Genomic DNA, 18,337 nt, shown 5'->3' with positions numbered 1-18,337 from the left:
TAGTGGACTAAAAAAAGCTAAATCAATAAATAATTTACGCAATATATTCAAACAATATTTAACAAAATTAAAATCTATTTTTAACAAATAGTAAGCTAGAAAATGACCTGTTTAAAATTTATTGTATTCTCATTTAGTAAATGTTTCCTATGTTTACAGCTTTTACTTTTAGTAACCCTTCGTTACGACTTACTTCAATATGTTGCGATGGTGATATTTATTAGGAAATGGGAATAAAGTTTTTTATTAATGAATCATACATCAATAAGATTCGATTTACAGTCTGTTATTATATTTATTTACATTTCGTAATAAAGTTTTAATTTTAAAGTTGTACTCAAACTTTACTTAAGTCGTTGTTAAATACATCGATACTAACAATTTTTTCATATTCTCAGCAAGTAATACTTATAAGTTTTTCGACGAAATTATAAAAATGTAATAAACAAAAGTGCTATCTTTAAGAGTTTTGTTTTTAAATTTTAGAAAACTAAAAAAAAAAACCCACTAACCTGCCATTCTCTGAATATAGCCATTACCTTAGTCTATTTGTAATCTGAAATAAAAAATTTTTTTTTAAGTTATAAAAAAACAAAAGCTATGTAAAACACATCAAAACAACACATAAAACTTAAGATTTTTTACATTGATTTTTAAAAACTCTATGAAATTTTAAAGCTTAAAATAAAAGTTTTTAAAATTATTTTTTTAGATACAAAACCATCTACAAAAATATTTTACCATAATTTAAGTTATTCTGCCGTTTAGTTTTTATTGAAAACTACAATATTTACGACTTGAATTATATAGAAAAAATTTGATCTAAATGCAAAAAAGCTGTAGTTTAGACAAAACTACCTATTTTAAGTAAAAAATAATAATTCTAACAAAAGATTTTAATTAAGTGTAAAAACTTATAATATAAACTACTTTTATTACTAAACTTGAAATGTTAAAGTTTTGTACATAATTTTTTTAAACGCATTTTTTTTTAACAATTGTATTATAGTTTAAATTTAATAAAATTTAAAATAAAAATATTTTTATTAATTAGTTTTTATAAACAGAAATAATAAATGTCACCGCTAATTTACTTAACTAGAACTTTTAAATTTTTTTGTTAATTAAAATTTATTTTTTAGTTTTATTGCACTAGAGTAAATAAAAAGAACACTATTATATTTTAAAGAACAACATATTTCAGTAATAAAAACAAAAAAAATTAATTAAAAATTTCGAAAACAAGTTTGAGTTGAAACGAAACAATTTTACGAGAAAGCTAGCTAGATGTTCGACAAACTAAAGTTAATGTATAACTACAACTGTACTTACATAAACAAGCTATTTGTTTTTAATTAATTCAACTCTCGCACGTAAGACTGTATATCACGAAAATCAGTACAAATTATTTGCTTTTTAAAAGCTAAGGTAGTAAAATAAAGTTTAATTGCTGACTGTACACATGTGTTAACCTATCAGTTAGTTTAAAAAGTAGATAAAAAAATTACAAAACTATAGTAAAATACTTTTTAAGTAGTGCTTGATAAACACTTATTTGGTAAGTTAAACATATAAAATAAAACAAAATCATTATTATACTTTTCAGATATCGTCTAAAAAATTTTCAAAAATTTTTACAACTTATAAAAAGGTTAAGAAATTTAAATTTCATTGCAACATAGAACTAAAATCGAAGTAAACAATAAATGTAATATTAACATAGATTAGCTTTTTTACATTTTTGAGCTGATTTAACTTTATTTACATTGAAAGTACGTTTCAAATAACGTTATTTAAAAGTTTTGATTTAATTTATATATACAGGTTGTTTTTTTTTGGATAAAATTACATTTTGATCAGAAAACTTGTCCTCTAGCTCAGGCCTGCAATTTTCGAATCCCTTAAATTAAAAAATAGTAACAATAAAAGTAAAAAAAAAATACACAGCCTTCTATTTTATTACTAACGTAATACATGCGTATATTTTCTTAGAAATTTATAACATTTTGTATTCCAAATAGAAATCGTTGGTCAAGAAGTTTGGCAAACACACCCGTATTACAAAATTAAAAAAAGATATTTTTTGTTGTTTTGTGTTTGTGCGTTTTAGACATGAAGAGTCTGATAATGTTCCACAACTTGAAAATGTTAGAGGATAAGGCAGAGAAAACAAAATATGCTACTGCAGAGATAGATGTATGAAATGTACGGTAATTCTTAATCAAAAACGTCGTATATAGTAGCAATTTTAACACCGGAAAACATAAAGTAATGTGCAGGATTATCAGTTGTAACGCTTAAAAGTAAATACTCAAAGTATAAATCTTCTTCTAATAATAAAAACTTAAAAGTAAGACTTTAATGTTTGCTGTGGAACGTTAGCACGAAAAATAACAAATTTAATTTAAAACGCGGCTGTACTTTTTTAAAACGGAAAAAAAATCTACAACACAAGTTAAACTCCATATAAGTCTTTAAAAAAAGTAAAAGTTTATTTGGTTTTATCAACATTTTTCTTACTGTTACTTCAAACGACTTTTAATGTTAATGCGAGTTTAATCTACTTTTTTAGACTGATTAATTTACTGACGTAAAAATACTAACAAGTTATTAATTTAATATGTTTACGGTTTCATTCATGTTATGTTTTATTTAATAAAAAGGTCCGAAAAGTTAGTTTTTTATAGACTGTTAAAACGCTTGTTTAAAATTAACTCTTGAAGGCCGTTGTAATAATAAAAAATGTATACTGGCATTACCAAATCCTTTTAAATCCCTTTTCCAGTGTTTAGAAAGAAGTAAGTCTATCTTAATAATTAGAAAAACAATATAAGTCATTTTTGGAAAGTAGACAATCAATCAATAAAGTCAACGAACGCGTATTACTAGTATAAAAAGTTCAAGGTAATGTTTAAACAATAAAGAAAAGAAATAAAACAAATAGGATTAAGTGTCATTTAACAATATTATTTTAAGTTGGCTTAGAACTATTTTTTAACTAATCAATCTTATATCAAGTTTAGTAAACTTATGTATTTTAGTTTGTAACAATAAGTATTAATCAAAATGTTAGCAGAAATTGAGAAAAAGCTCGTATTTTGTAAAATATTGACTGCGATTATAAGTCATAAAAGATTAATTAAAAAGTAAAAATAAAATCATATTAACAAAACCAATTTACTTATAAAATACAGACTTTACATATAACAATGAACTAATAATTGCCAGAAGTACTTACGGTTTACGCTTCAAATAAAACATCAAATAAACAGTAATTGTAAAGACTCTTACATGAAGCTATGTGTTTTATTATAATTTTACAATTTAAACACTCAAATATAATTTTTGAAATGGTAGACTTTTGTGAGACAATTATTTTAAATAACAAATACAAAAATCAATAAATGAATTGATTTGCACTGGTGTATTTTTTGTGTTTGAACTTTTTTTTGTGTTTTTTTGTAGAGAGACCATAAAATGACAACCTAATATTAAAAAAACACAAATAATGTTGACTCAGCTAGATTGTGTTAAAGTATGGCTAAAACCAAACACAATTGTAAATTCAAATATGAAAACACGGCGATGCTACAACTTTAACACTGTTTAGATTGTAATCTACTTTATAATTTAAAAAAACAAGTTCTCAACTTATATAGCTATAAGGGAATTAGAATTTATTTTTGCAGATTGTTTAAAAAAAACAATGTTTCATTTCTTTAGTAATATACAAAATATCTTCAGTTGTAAAACTAATACAAAAAATATTTCAAAAAATAAAAGAATAATGCCTTAAATTAAACATAATGTTTAAAGAAAACCAAAGAACATACAAAAAGCTGAAAATCTTATGACGTAAAATTTCATTTTAAAAGTTTCTTAAAAGCTAATCACAACTTATCCCTCAAATATTAGTTTTTAGAAAATTTAAACATGACATTTTAAGCCATAAGGTTTTCAGCATTTTCTCTTTATTTATATATATTTTAGTTTTATTTATAAAATTAAACTTAAGGCACCTTTCATTTATTTTTTTAAATCTTTTTTCACATTAATTTGTCAACAGAAAATGTTTTATAAATTAATTGAGGAGTGAAACACTGTGTTGTTTTAAAAAATCTACAAAAATTAAATTTAATGCAGTATATATGAAATATATTAAAATTACTTGGGAACACTAGTAAAAACAAACACAAAACAGTATGAAACAGTTTAAAAGCTAGTAAATTATGTACAGTTGCAATTTTGTAAATTAAAAAAGTTAGTAAATCGGAATCTGTAAATTATTCATAAGTTAAAAGAAGTTAACAACAATTAAACTTTTGTATTATTTTTTTTATTATTCAAAATATATACGTAATTATCGATATTTTTACTAAACTCCAAAATGAAAAGTAAAATATGCTTGAAAAGTTTAAGTATATTTTGTTTTAGCATTGTGCAAACACAGTAGTGTACTCCCGATAAAGTCTTACTACATTTAGTCATTTTATGTTTATTTTTTTAGACATTGTGAAACTAATTCATAAATTCATTTCATTCATGTTTATTTGAATGCGTTTTTGTACGCTAGAAATATCTAAAAACTGTGTAAAAAAAATATATAAGTTTTACATTACGTATAACTTTTTAAACATTATCACAAGTATATCATTAAGTGTTTCAGTGACTTAATTAAATTTGTTTAACTTTTATAAACAAAAAAATATTGTAAAACTTTTATGTATAATTTATAGTTTTAATAAGGTTAGACAATAATAAAAATAAAATAAAAACTTTTAGGAGCAGAAATGTTTTTAATTTATATAAATATTCAAAGATTAAAAAATTTTTCACAAGTATACCAAACATACAATACAGAAATTTAGTTTGTATAGACAAACTTTCACTACAACCCAGTATTTAGAAAGAAGTAAGTAATTTTAAAAATTAAACAAACAATCAATAAAGTCAACGAACGCGTGTTACTAATAAAAAAAAGTTCAAGGCAATGTTTAAACAATAAAGTAAACACATAAAAAAATAGATTTAAGTGTTGTTTCGTATATCAACTGAATTGGCAAAGCACTAAATTTTTGCTAAACAATCTTATATTAAGTTTAGATAACTTGATTATTTTAGTTTGTAACAATAAATATTAATCGAGAATTCGAGAAAATTAAACAAAATGTTTGGAGAAATCGAGAAATAGCTTGTATTTTTGCGACAAATTGACTGTGATTATAATTTATAAAAGATATATAAATAAAGTAAAAATAAAATCAAATAAACAAGAAAACAGTTTGTTTATGTACGAAAAACTTATTCAACATTCAATAGTGAACTAATAGCTGTCAGAAGTACTTACAGTTTATGTTTCAAATAAAACACCAAAAAAAGTCATTGTGAACACGCTAATATGAAGCTATTTGTTTTAAACTAATTTCACAATTTTACCACTCAAAAAAAAATTTTAAATGGTAAAATTTTTAAGACAAATAATTTTTAAATGATTTTCACAAGATTCACTATATAAAAAGTTAAAGCACTGCCGAGGTTTTATATTTGAAATTTTTTATTTAGTTTTTTAGAGAGAACTTAAAATGACAATGTTTTTAAAATAAACAAAGCTCAGCTGAGTTGAGTTTAAAAGATGGCTTAAAAAATACATATTAAAACATTAAAAACACGGTAATGCTATAACTTAAACACAGTTTACTTTAAAGTCGAAAAGTATAATTTTTTAACTTATGTAGCTATAAGGGAATTAGATTTCGTTTTTGAAGATTGTTGAAATCAATACAATATTTCGTTACTATGGTAATCTTCGCATATTTTCATTAGTTAAATAAACAAATAAATGGAAGGTTTCTTTAACCGAATTTCAAGAAAAAATAGAACTAAAGAATTTTATAGCTTAATATCTCGTTTTAAAATTTTATTATCAGCTAATATTAACTTATGCCCAAATAATAGAATTAAAAATAAATTCTCACATAAGATATTGAGCAATAAAATTTTAGGTTTTTTTGTATTTTTTTCGCTTTTTGTAATTATCTAATCTGTCATTGTTTAAAACCACAAAATTAATTTTATTTAATAATTAATGTTGGATAGTAATGACATTTTAGTTTGGTATACGTATTTTAAACTTTTATACATTTTGGTTATCAAATTTTAGAAAAATATATCTACATATTTTATATATATAATTTTATGAGTATTTTAAAACTAATGTTTTGTTTAAAATAACACATTAGTTTTTACAATTGTAAAATCTAAAAGCTTTAAAAATAAACAGCCTTTCAACTAATTAAATACATTTAAATTTTTTTTAGTTACTATCACTAAACTTAAATTTATAATACTTAGAAATTAATCGTGTGTGTAAAATCACATATTAATACTTCGTAAGATTTAAAATTAACTTAAACGCAATTTTAATTAATTAAACATTTAAGTTGATTAAAGCAATTTTATAACAGTTCAGTTACATGTTTTTAATGTACTTTATTTTTGTAAAAAACTAACTGCCCAGTTTCTTAAATTCTTCAAAATCTTGGTCAGCTAAAAAAACTAAAAATAACAAATAAATTCATTGCGTACTTTATACATTAAAGGTGGCAATTAAAGTTCTCAACTTAAATAAAATAAAAGGAGATTGATCAATTCTATTTGAATAAGATTTTAAACAACTGAAGATCTCGTCTTCTAACGAGTGAAACATTGTATTGTTTAATAAAATTTAAAATTTATTATAAAAAATTTCATTAATAGTTTTAACATTAAATCAATTAAAGTTATTTTCTTCAGTTGTAAACAATCGAAAATAAGTAAAAACCAGGTGCTTTGCGTGGAACAGATGCTCCAACTAAACAAAATTTGAAACTGTTATGATGTTTTCAAGCTGTTAAAACTATTTAAAAATATTACTATGTTTTATGTGTAGTTAGTGTATCTTACTATAAATTTATTAAGAAGTATACAATTGAGAGTTTTTTTTTAATTGTAAATTTTCAGTTACTTAAAAAAATATACCACGCGCCACCACTGATAATAAAAACAAACATTCAACATTTTATAATGCTTTAGGTTTTCCTATTTTTCGAAAAGTAAAACCATTAAGTATTAAAAACAATGTAAATCTATAAAATTACCATTTATATTACTAAATTATAACAAATATAATCTAGGGCTTCACAAGCTTTTTTTCGAATGGTGCCCTTCAAAGAAATTTGAAAGGCAATGTCCCCCCTTTAACACGGTTTTTTAGAAATATACTGTGCACACTCTTTTATGTATTTAAATGTGAATTGGTGAACTCTAAGAAGTACAGTGCCACGTCACCATTACTAAAAAGCTATATACATTTTGTTTTGAATAGACTCATGCAAATTTCCACACGTTCTTAGATACTTTCTATACATTACATCTGGGTTTACTAAAGGAAAAAAAGCGTAATAATGAAAATGTTTTTTAGGTAAAAGTCACTGTACAATGAAAACTTGAACAAACTCAATTTCTTAAATATTTGAACATTAGTGACCGGTAATTATACAATAAGTATCAAAAGACAACCGGTAATTATACAATAAGTATCAAAAGACACACAGTTTCAAAAACACTAAATATATTTCGAGTAATTCTCATCTTTGATTTAATTAAATTAGAAGCTTTGTATTTTGTTAAGGAAACCTGTTTTATGTAAGCAAAAAGATTTTATCAATACTGTTTCTTTATTTTCGTAATGCTTTATAAGGATTGTTTTCATTTTGTTTTGTTTAGTTTTACTGCAGATCAATTATAATGTAAGTAAACTCATATGATTTAAACTGTTACTAATTGCTTTTGTCTTTTATAAATCTTTTAATTACTTTAGGATTACTTGATCACTTGGTTACTTTATAAGTTTGTAAAATCTTATGACTTTTTGGCTTTTTACTCTACTGAAGAGAATTGCTTGAAATATATTTAGTGTTTTTGAAATTGTGTGTCTTGTGTAACTTATTGTACATTTTATTAATTCAATCGGCTTTTTGTATATACCAGTTACAACAAATTAACTAATTCAAATCGTACCTCAAATATCTACCACAAACAGCTAATTAAAAAACACCAGTTTTAAAAAAATAAAAGTTTTAAAAACAAAAGTTTGATTGAAAAAAATGCGTTCATTTTAAACGAATCGCGGTTCTTTGGTGCTAGTGTGTGGCTCAATAAGAAGATTGGTTTAATATTTATATCGGTTTTATTTTGTTTCAAAACATTTTTTTGTTTGAATCAAACAAATAGCATATTTTCAACCAGAACGGCGAAACATCAAACAGGCCCGCCGAAGGGGCAGCTGAAAAAGCAACCGAAGCAGCAACTGAAGCAGCCAACAAGGCGGCAGGTGAAAGAAAGCGAAGCTTTTGAGGCATGAAAGTTAAAGCAAGATCGCGCGCGAAGCGTGCCTTTTTTTGCGAAGCAAAACCGAAAGAAAGCGACCTTTCTGAAGCAGAAATTTAGGTTAACGAATTTAGATTTGTTTAAAGTTAAAATACTATTATTCTTTCTAGTAGAGTAATTATCTTTTATTATGTTGTTTTATATTGTTATACATTAAGCTTAGTTAAAACGACAGTTTTTAAAGCAGCAATTTAAGTTTTTAAGGCAGGAACTTAGGCTAACGAATTTAGATTTGTTTAAAGTTAGAATTAGTGGAGTAATTATGTTTTGATACTTAGTTTAAACGACAGTTTTTAAAAACTTGAAGTATTTTTTAAGAGTATTTGAAAAATAGTAGAAAATTTTAAAATTTCTAATATTTGTAACATTTTAATTATAATTTTGTTTACTTTATTATTTATTATTAATTATTATTTATTAGTATTGGCTTTATTTGGCTAGCACAAAAGCGCGCTTTGCGCGCGGTGTGCAATACTTTTAGCTACTTATTACAAACTATTTTCTTACTTATGTAGTTCTTTTTGTTTTATATTTAAGTGAATAGATATACTAATTTTTTTCATCTTTTTACTTTATCTGTTTCAAACTAATTTGTTTTAATCCTCAGTTTAAACATAAGTTTTCTAAAATTTTAAGAGTTTTTAATAGTATTTCAAAATTATCATAAATTTGAAAAATTTCTAATTAATAATTTTATTTTTTACTTATTACATTATTTATCTGCCTTATTCGGCTAGCACAAAAGCGCGCTTTGCGCGCGGTGTGCGATGCTTTTGGTTATTTATTAAAATCTGTTTTCAGTTTAAAGTACCTCTTAATTGTTTTGTAGTTTACTTTATAGCTTTTTTTAACCTGAAAACCACCACTCTAAGAAAATATATAACTTATATAAACTTATTGTTAAACTTTTATTGCGTTACGCCGTTTCCCTGCAGAGCAGTTCATCAGACGCTAAAAAAAGCTGAAAACAAAAGTATACAGGGCGATGAATTGGAAAATAAAAGTACACACATAAATGAAAATAATATTTATTACTTGCTATCTCAATATTTTTGTTTAACTTTAATAATCTTTTACTTTACAGCTAATTTAAAACTAATATACAGTGAAAACATGTTTTATTTCTAAATGACAAATAGAATGAAAAATTTGAATATGAATAAAGTATATAAAACTTTACAAATAGTTATGTACAAACTTTTACTTTATAAAATATCAAAATTGTTAATAAACTGACATTTTATATTCCATCTCAGCTTCAACCAGTTGGCCCGATGAATCAAAATCTGTTGATTTTTTTAGCAGCAAGTTCCAGTTTGATATTGTTTTTTCAAAATCTTCCATTTTGTTGCTTGGTGTTGAGTCTATAGTAAAACTAAAATAATAATTTCAAACATACTTTTAAAACTTTTAATGAAGTATATTGTTAACTTATTTTCATATTAAACAAATTATATACTCCTAGCTTCAGCATTATGCAAATTTAAAACAGACTTATAAAAATGTTAAGTTAATTTATTTCATAGACTTTAATTGAAAACAACCATTAAAAAAAACAGGAAACACGAATAATTTCAATATCTAAAATTATGAAATTAGATTAGATAAGAAACAAATTGTTATAAAATTAAAAAAAAATATATACTATTCATATTTTTATGTACTACAAAATAATAATAAATACTTGCTATGATGACAACAGAAAGTTAGTTTAAGTTGTTCTAAAAAACAAACAAAAAACCTTTTTTTTTTTAATATTCTATAATATAATTAAATAAAACAAACTTTACATAACAAAACATATCATTTTTAAACCTGTAGAAGTCACATTCAGTGTTTTTATATCACCACTTCGTTGCAAATACGATTGGTAGTGATCCACTACCACACTACCCACATCCTCTATATGTCTCCATCCAATATCTCCAACGTTTTCTACTTTAACTCCTACAGCTTTTTAAATTTAACATATTGTTTATCACAAAAATATCACAAATATTTTTTTCAAAAAAACTTGTACTCAAAAAAATAAAACTACAAGAGAGAAAAATATTATCTGACTAAATAAAAATTGCTATTAAACTTTTTATGCATTGCAAAAAATATATATATTCAACTAAAACAAGAAATTAAATCTATTATGTGTGTAATGAACATACTTTTAATCTTTACAGGATTGCCACTCGTTTTTTCACTTTTTTTTCCAGAGTTTTCAAATTTCTTCCAGGTTTTAAAAGTACCTATTTTTGGGTCTATTTTTAGTTTAAAGTCAAGTTTAAGGTAAGAAACTGTGTTAAATAATATAAAAACATTGAAAAGATATATGGCTACTTTAAATATAATTTTAAATAAAAGACGTTTTGATGATTACTAAAATCTAAACTTTTATGATAGATTTTTTCAGTCAAATCGAACTTTGTTAAATGAACATGTGAAAATTGATAAATTCCAGGTTTTTTAAGGTTTTTTTTGCCTAAATCTTCAAATTACAGGTTTCCATGTGAAGTGACCACCCTGCCTTAGATTAAGAAATAACCAACTTTGAAACCTGGGTATCTCGCTGGTCAGCTTTTTCAATGGCTAATTTTAAATATGGCATCTATAATGAAACAACACATTTTAAAATATAATATCTTTAAAAATGTGCTGCATCTTAGGTATATTTTTTACTATGTATACAAATACAGCAGAATATTTTAGAAACGCTTGTGACGTCACAACTGAAAACTACGGTTTTTCAAGCTTGTATATTGCTGAACATAAGCATTGTACTAGTAAAGTTATGATTGATAATATCAAACAAAGTTGTCCCAAAACCTAACGTATAATGACCGCGATTCTCAAAAATTGTATTTAAAATTTTGATTGGTGTACGATGTAAAGTAAATTGGTATGCATCTATTATGACACTGAAATTAGAAAAGAAAGTTTTCAAAAAGCATTGGGGTTCGAACAACCGAAACAACTCGCCTTCTTAACCACGCAGCTGATGATGTGTCCCGAACTCCGTGAGACCTGAGCACCTCATAAACTGTCCCGATCGAAGGAGGTCCCACATTGCCTGGTCCCACATTGCTCGGTCCCACATTGCTCGGTCCTGGTCTTTGACCGTGTGGTCCGGGTCTGTGAGAATTGTGACATCCTAGAAGTAAAAAAATAATAATTGTTAGTATAATGCCTCGTCGATAAGTTTTTATTGTTATTTCAAATAAATGATTTCAAAGTATATTATCTACCAATTAAAGAATTGTTACTTAATGTTTACAGAAACAACAAACCTTCGCTTAGAGCTGTTATAGTTACCACAAATACAAAAACTTTACTTTATATGATATGTGTTTGATTCAACACTAAAAGTATAACTTTTATACTATTAAACCAAATATATTTATTTTAACAAAAAGAATAGATTATCTTAAATTTCAGATTAATTAAGAAAAGCATTGTTTGTTTTTTTAGCTAATAAACTTCCTATTAAAGTAATGTTAAGATAAGAATTAAAAGTTTTATTCTCCTTTAGAATTACTATTGTCTTAATACATAATATAATAAAAATATAAAGTTTTTTTTATATTTAAGAACTAGCTAACCTTATTATAAACAAGTATATAAACAGTAAAAAAAACAAGTTCAAGTCAACTAGTTTGATTACGTAAAAAAGATCAGATACAACTAAATATAGTTTATTGCTTCAAATAACAACAAGTATTTCAAAAGCATTTTTCAATATTGTTTAGTATGGTTCCAACATTTCTTCCAGTTCAGCATTTTTAAATTCTGGTTGTTTTCTATTGAACTCTGATCGACAAATCTACACAAAAAGATTTTAAATGTAAAAATCTTATTTATAAAAATATATTATTTGTATCATTATATCGTTTTGAATTATTGTAGTTAATTGAAGTAATAAAGTATGTAATTAAAGTATTCAGAATAATTACAACCTATTTTTAGATGTTTTAAATAAGATCTTATACTTACGAACACTAAAACAGTTTTTTCTTCCTTTTTTCTAACATTAAGTTGTTAATTAGCTTTTAAGAGTTTTAGTTTAAAAAAATCTTTTTACCATAAACATAACATAAATAAAAAATATTACTATTTTTTAAACATACCTCCACATAATTGCACACGTTCAACCACTCTCCTTGACAATGATTTCTTTCAATCGAATTTCTAAACAAGTATCTCTTACGCCTCATCAAGTATGAATGTAAGTCTTTTGTTTTCCGAGCTGTTATTAGTTTCTTTATAAGACTTTTCAGTTGTTTAAAGGGTCTTAAATTTAAAATCTTAAATTTAAACGTGCTGCATCTTAGGTACATTTTTTATGTAATCTTTGTAAAAAATACAGCAGAACAATCTAGAAACGCTTGTGACGTCACAACTGAAAACTACGGTTTTTCAAGCTTGTATATTGCTGAACATAATCATTGTACTAGTAAAGTTATGATTGATAATATCAAACAAAGTTGGCCCAAAACCTAACGTATAATGACTGCGATTCTCAAAAACTGTTTTCAAAAACTTGACTGGTTTACGATGTAAAGTAAATTGGTATGCATCTTTTATGACACTTAAGTTAGAATAGAATCAATAAGAATCAGGGTTCGAACAACCGAAATAACTCGCCTTCTTAACCACGCAGCTGATGATGTGTCCCTGAACTCCGTGAGACCTGAGCACCTCATAAACTGTCCCGATCGAAGGAGATCCCACATTGCCTGGTCCCACATTGCTCGGTCTCACATTGTCTGGTCCTGGTGTTTGACCGTGTGGTCTGGGTCTGTGAGAATTGTGACATCCTAGAAGTAAAAAAATAATAACTGTTAGTATAATGCCTCGTCGATAAGTTTTTATTGTTATTTCAAAGAAATGGTTTCAAAGTATATTATCTACCAATTAAAGAGTTTTTACTTAGTGTTTACTAAAATGTCCAATATTATCACTAAAGTTTTATTTTACTTAGTGTATTGTATATAATAATGTTGTGTGAAGCTTTTGTATTGTTATATAATAATGTTGTGTTTATACTTTAACATTTATATTATTTGTTTATGTGCCAACCACCTGGGTTTAAACTTTTAAAAGTTTAATTCGGAGAGTTCTTAGAATCATTTTTAGACAACTACACCACCTAGCAATTTATTCTTCTATGATTTATTGGTATTCTAACATTTTTATTTAAGTTTTTTTATTTTTTTATATCTATTAGCGATAAAGTTAATTCTTGATTTTTTGAAATTTCCAACTCAATAAGATTTCAAAACCATCATTAGAATCCCTGCACCATCAGGCAAACATTTAAATAAAGTTTTAAGATTTTTTCATTTAATTGTATAAGTCTAAACATTTTTTTTGTGAAATTTCAATTTTTATTGATTAAATTACTTTAAAAAAAATTATTATGAATAGATAAGTAAATTTAAAGAGTCTAAAATTTAAAGAAATTTTATTTAGAACTCCATCTATACTTACATTTAAATCAAAATTGAAATTCTCTTTAAGTTTTATTTAAATGTTATGAACTTACAAGTTGTACATCAAAATTCATATCTGTTATTTAAAACAAAAATATTACATACATAACTAACTTACTCTAAAAAAGAAAATTATCAGGAAACAATATTATAAAATAATTAAAACTAAAGTAAATTTTTATAAATATATTTTAGTTTAATTTTATGAGTCTAAACATTTTTTTAGTGAAATTTCAATTTTTAAAGATTAAATATCTTGAAAAAATATTTTTATTATAAATAGATATATAAATGTAACGAGTTTAAAAATTAAAAGAAAAATTTGTAAGAACACCATCTATAGTAACATTTAATTCAAATTGGAAATTCTATTTATGAAAATTTATTCAATTTTTAACTATTTTATAATATTGTTTCCTGATAAAAAAGTTAATTTTTTATAGAACAAGTTAGTTATGTTTGTAATATTATTGTTTTAAATAACAGATTTGAATAATTTTGATATACAACTTGTAAGTTTATAACTTTTTTCCTGGTTTTTTAATTTTAATTTATCTACATTTAATACTGTATAATAAATGAAAAAAATAATATTTTTCTATTACTACTTATATGCTTTTTTTATAGCAGAAAAAAAAACGTTTTAAAAACAGAGTTTTTCGGCTAAACATTGCGTACTTAACTGGCAGTGCATACCTAAGAAATGCGTGTTTAAGTTGCAAATTAAGAATTGAAAAAAATTGTGAACCCCCTTTTAAAAAGTCTAGATACGCCCCTGTCGTACACCAAAAAAGTTTAACGTCATGTCCAGGACAATAAATAATGAGTATATTAACAGTAAAAATTTTATTTTTCATATCTCAGTCAACCCGTTTGACTGCGTAAAATAATCAAATACGACTAGATATAGTTTATTGCTTTTAACAACAGCAAACATTTCAAAACTAAATTTTGAATACTGTTTAGTATGGTTCCAACATATTTTCAGATCTAGTTAAATCTAGATATTTGTTCCGAATTCTCTCAAAAATCTCTCCGTGATCAGCATATTTTAATTCTTGATGTTTCAATTCTGCATTTTTCAATTCTATATGTTTCAACTCTGCATTTTTAAATTATTGATGTTTCAATTCTTGATGTTTCAACTCTGCATCTTTCAATTCTTGATGTTTCAATTCTGCATTTTTCAATTCTGCAATTTTCAATTTTTCATGTTTAAATACTTGATGTTTCAACTCTGCATTTGTCAATTCTATATAATGTTTAAATTCTTGATGATTAAACTCTGTATTTTTCAATTCTTGATGTTTTAATTCTGCATGTTCTTGGTTCCGATCAAATTCCGATCGACATATCTGCATAAAATAAAAATTTTCAGTTATTTTATGTAACTAGTTAAAATGTTAAGCTACATTATTAACCTTATTAAATCAAAATGCAAGGAGTATTCCTCAAGTATTTTGCTTTGTGTTATAAACTACATCTAAATTTGTATAAAGCATATCATTAATTGTAAATATAAAGACTACTATTTAAAGTTTATACTCCTAATTTTAATTTTTATTTAGGTTTTTTATTTTTTCAATTTAATTATTTAGTAATAATGTTATATTGACAAAATGATTTGTTTTTTTTTTTTGATCATATTGTTTTGCATTATTTTATTTAGTTATCCATGGTCTTATTTTTATTTTGCAGGCCTGAAGATCCCTTAGGAGTGAAACGTCGTTGCCTTTGTCTAAATAAATAAAAAATTTTTTTTTACTTTTATAGATTAAACAAATAATAACAAAAATCTGTCAAATAAATATCTTTTAAACAAAAATTTTACTCACTATGCTATAAAAACTTTTAGTGTAATGTAAAACGACAAATATAAATACAAAATTAAACAAGCCAACACATAACTGTTAATAACTTTAAAACATAAATCACTCAATAAATACAGTAGACTTCCGCTTGAATTTACACTTTGAACAAAATCAAAAAGTGCAAACTCAAAAATGCATTATTATTTTTTTTACAAAATGGCAAATTTCAATATGTTAAAATGCAATAATATTATGAATAAACGTAAAATCCACTAAAATATAAAATAAACATTCATTAAAAAAGATTGAATTATATAAGCTATTAATTATAATGCAATTTTTGTTTTATTAGTACTTAGTTAGTTATATACTTTATTTAAGTTAAATTTAAGAAATTATAAATGTGCAATTTTTTTTTGGTAAAAAGTGCGAACTCAAGAGGAAGTCTACCGTAATTAATGTTCATTAGGCATTAAGCAAACGTGTTGTAGAATAAATAACTTAATAAAATTGTTATTATAAAAATAATACTTAAATACAATACAAATCAGCTTAAATAATAAATTTTCTTAAAAATCAACTAAAATTGAAGACCTTACAGAAAATAATGTCTGCAACTGAAGTCTAATCTAATGCAAAGAATGAGCTTCATTACTGCTTGCAAGTTGTTTTATATCTGGTTTTAAATCAGTCAAATAAAGCCTCAAATCACCTTCTTTACAAATATCTAGATTATATCTTTTGCTCAAGATGTTTATAACTGAATTAAAAGCTTTCTCAAGAACACAGCTAGAAGTAAAAGCTATAAACAACAAACTAACTTCCTCCTAAATGATTTGATACTTTTGCCTTAGTTTTTGTTGAGTCCGAAAGATTTCATATCGATCTTTAGAAAAATTTACTTTAAGTTCAAGGTCAGTTTGTAATTCTGAGAAAGTTTCCTGTAAGTCAACGTTTACTTCAAAAAGATCTACTTCGAAGGGATCCATAACTTAATTGAAAAATATCAGTAAACCGTTTATCAATATCACAATTAAGCTGTTCCAGATGAGATGAAAATACTTTTATTTCACCTTCACTTATTTGAAGTTTGAAGTTTCCAAACTTGCAAACTGTAAATACTGATTATTTTTGATTTTTTTTTATACAATTCAAGTTGGTTTCTGAAACTGGTTATCTTACTTTTGACTTTTACAAGATTCAAGTTTTTGCTTTGTAAAGTTTAGTTCAGATTGTTGATCTTACCATATAAGTCTTACATGTAAGCAATGTCTATTTTTCTTTTAACAAGATTGTCTGCCAATACCTTATCCTTTTCAGAAAAACAAAACAATAACTGAATTAAAAACAGCCAAAAACTTTCTAGGCAGTTTCCTTTTGATAACAATCTCACTTCCGTATGCATTATCAACTTATAAAAACCTCATAATTGTCATTGCACAACTGTTTAAACAGACAACATTGTAAAGCATGCCTTTTTATTTTGTTGACAGCTTTTATCACAAAGTTTAAGGAGTCATTTGAACGGACGCTCAATTTTTTTGCAACTAAATGTTGGCGATGTATATCGCATATAATAGTAAATATATCAGGGTTTAACTCTTTGTGTTATGTGATTAAATCACGATACTTTCCTATCATAGACGGAGCACCATCTGTTGCAATTTCTTTATAATGTTTTGAAGGTATTTTATTTACTTCAAATATTTTTTAGTTTTTCAAACACAAACCTTGCTATGCGTTTCCATTAGTTGGAATCACCGACTATGAAACGTACGAAAACAAGAAAAATACATTTATTTTTCGGCAAAGTGGACTAGTCAACCAGCATCGAAAAAATTATTGCCGATCATTCGAACTAACTTTTGTTCATCACATTCTGACATTTCATCTATACGACTTTACACAGTGCTGTTGCTTAAAGGAAGAGAGCGTAAAACATTACTGGTGTTTTTATGATGAATGACTTTTTCCAGAGCTGTTTTTAAGACAGGAATAAACGTTTTATCTCGAATGATGTGAGACAGTCCTTTTTTAGCAACTATGAGAGACAGATAATAAGAAGCTAATTGTCCATATGCAATACTTTGTGTAGATTTTTTGAACATGTTTTCATTTTACAGTTTTGTTTTCATACTCGACGTTTTCTGAAAAACTCTACATTCTTATCTACATGTTCAGAATGAAATCTATACTTTACGTAAACAAAATAGACTTGTTTTGTTAAAGTTTTACCTTAAGGTCAAATATTTCATAGCAACTAAAATATGTAAATTAACAATAAAGAAAGTGAAAATTTTATGACTGCCCAAAATTATAAAATCGCCCCCCCCCCCCCCCCTTTCGCCCCTTCACTAAAATTCGCCCCCCAACTTACTAAAATCGCCCCCAGGGGGGCGATATCGCCCACTTTGGGAAACCCTGCTCTATAGTAACACATGTTAGTGTTTTTTAACTGTTTTGTTTTTATTAGCTAAGTTAACAGTAAAACATTATTTTTTTTACTATTAGAACTGATAAGTTTATTTAAAGGAATATTTTAATGTAATACAATGCATCTTTTATACGACAGTTTAAGACTTACCAATTTGGAACTTATTTTTTGTTTAGATGTTTCTA

Source organism: Thalia democratica, chromosome 9, assembly GCF_965202585.1.
Source record: "Thalia democratica chromosome 9, ktThaDemo2.hap1.1, whole genome shotgun sequence".
Taxonomy (NCBI): Eukaryota; Metazoa; Chordata; class Thaliacea; order Salpida; family Salpidae; genus Thalia; species Thalia democratica.
Note: the sequence above shows the minus strand (reverse complement) of the source record.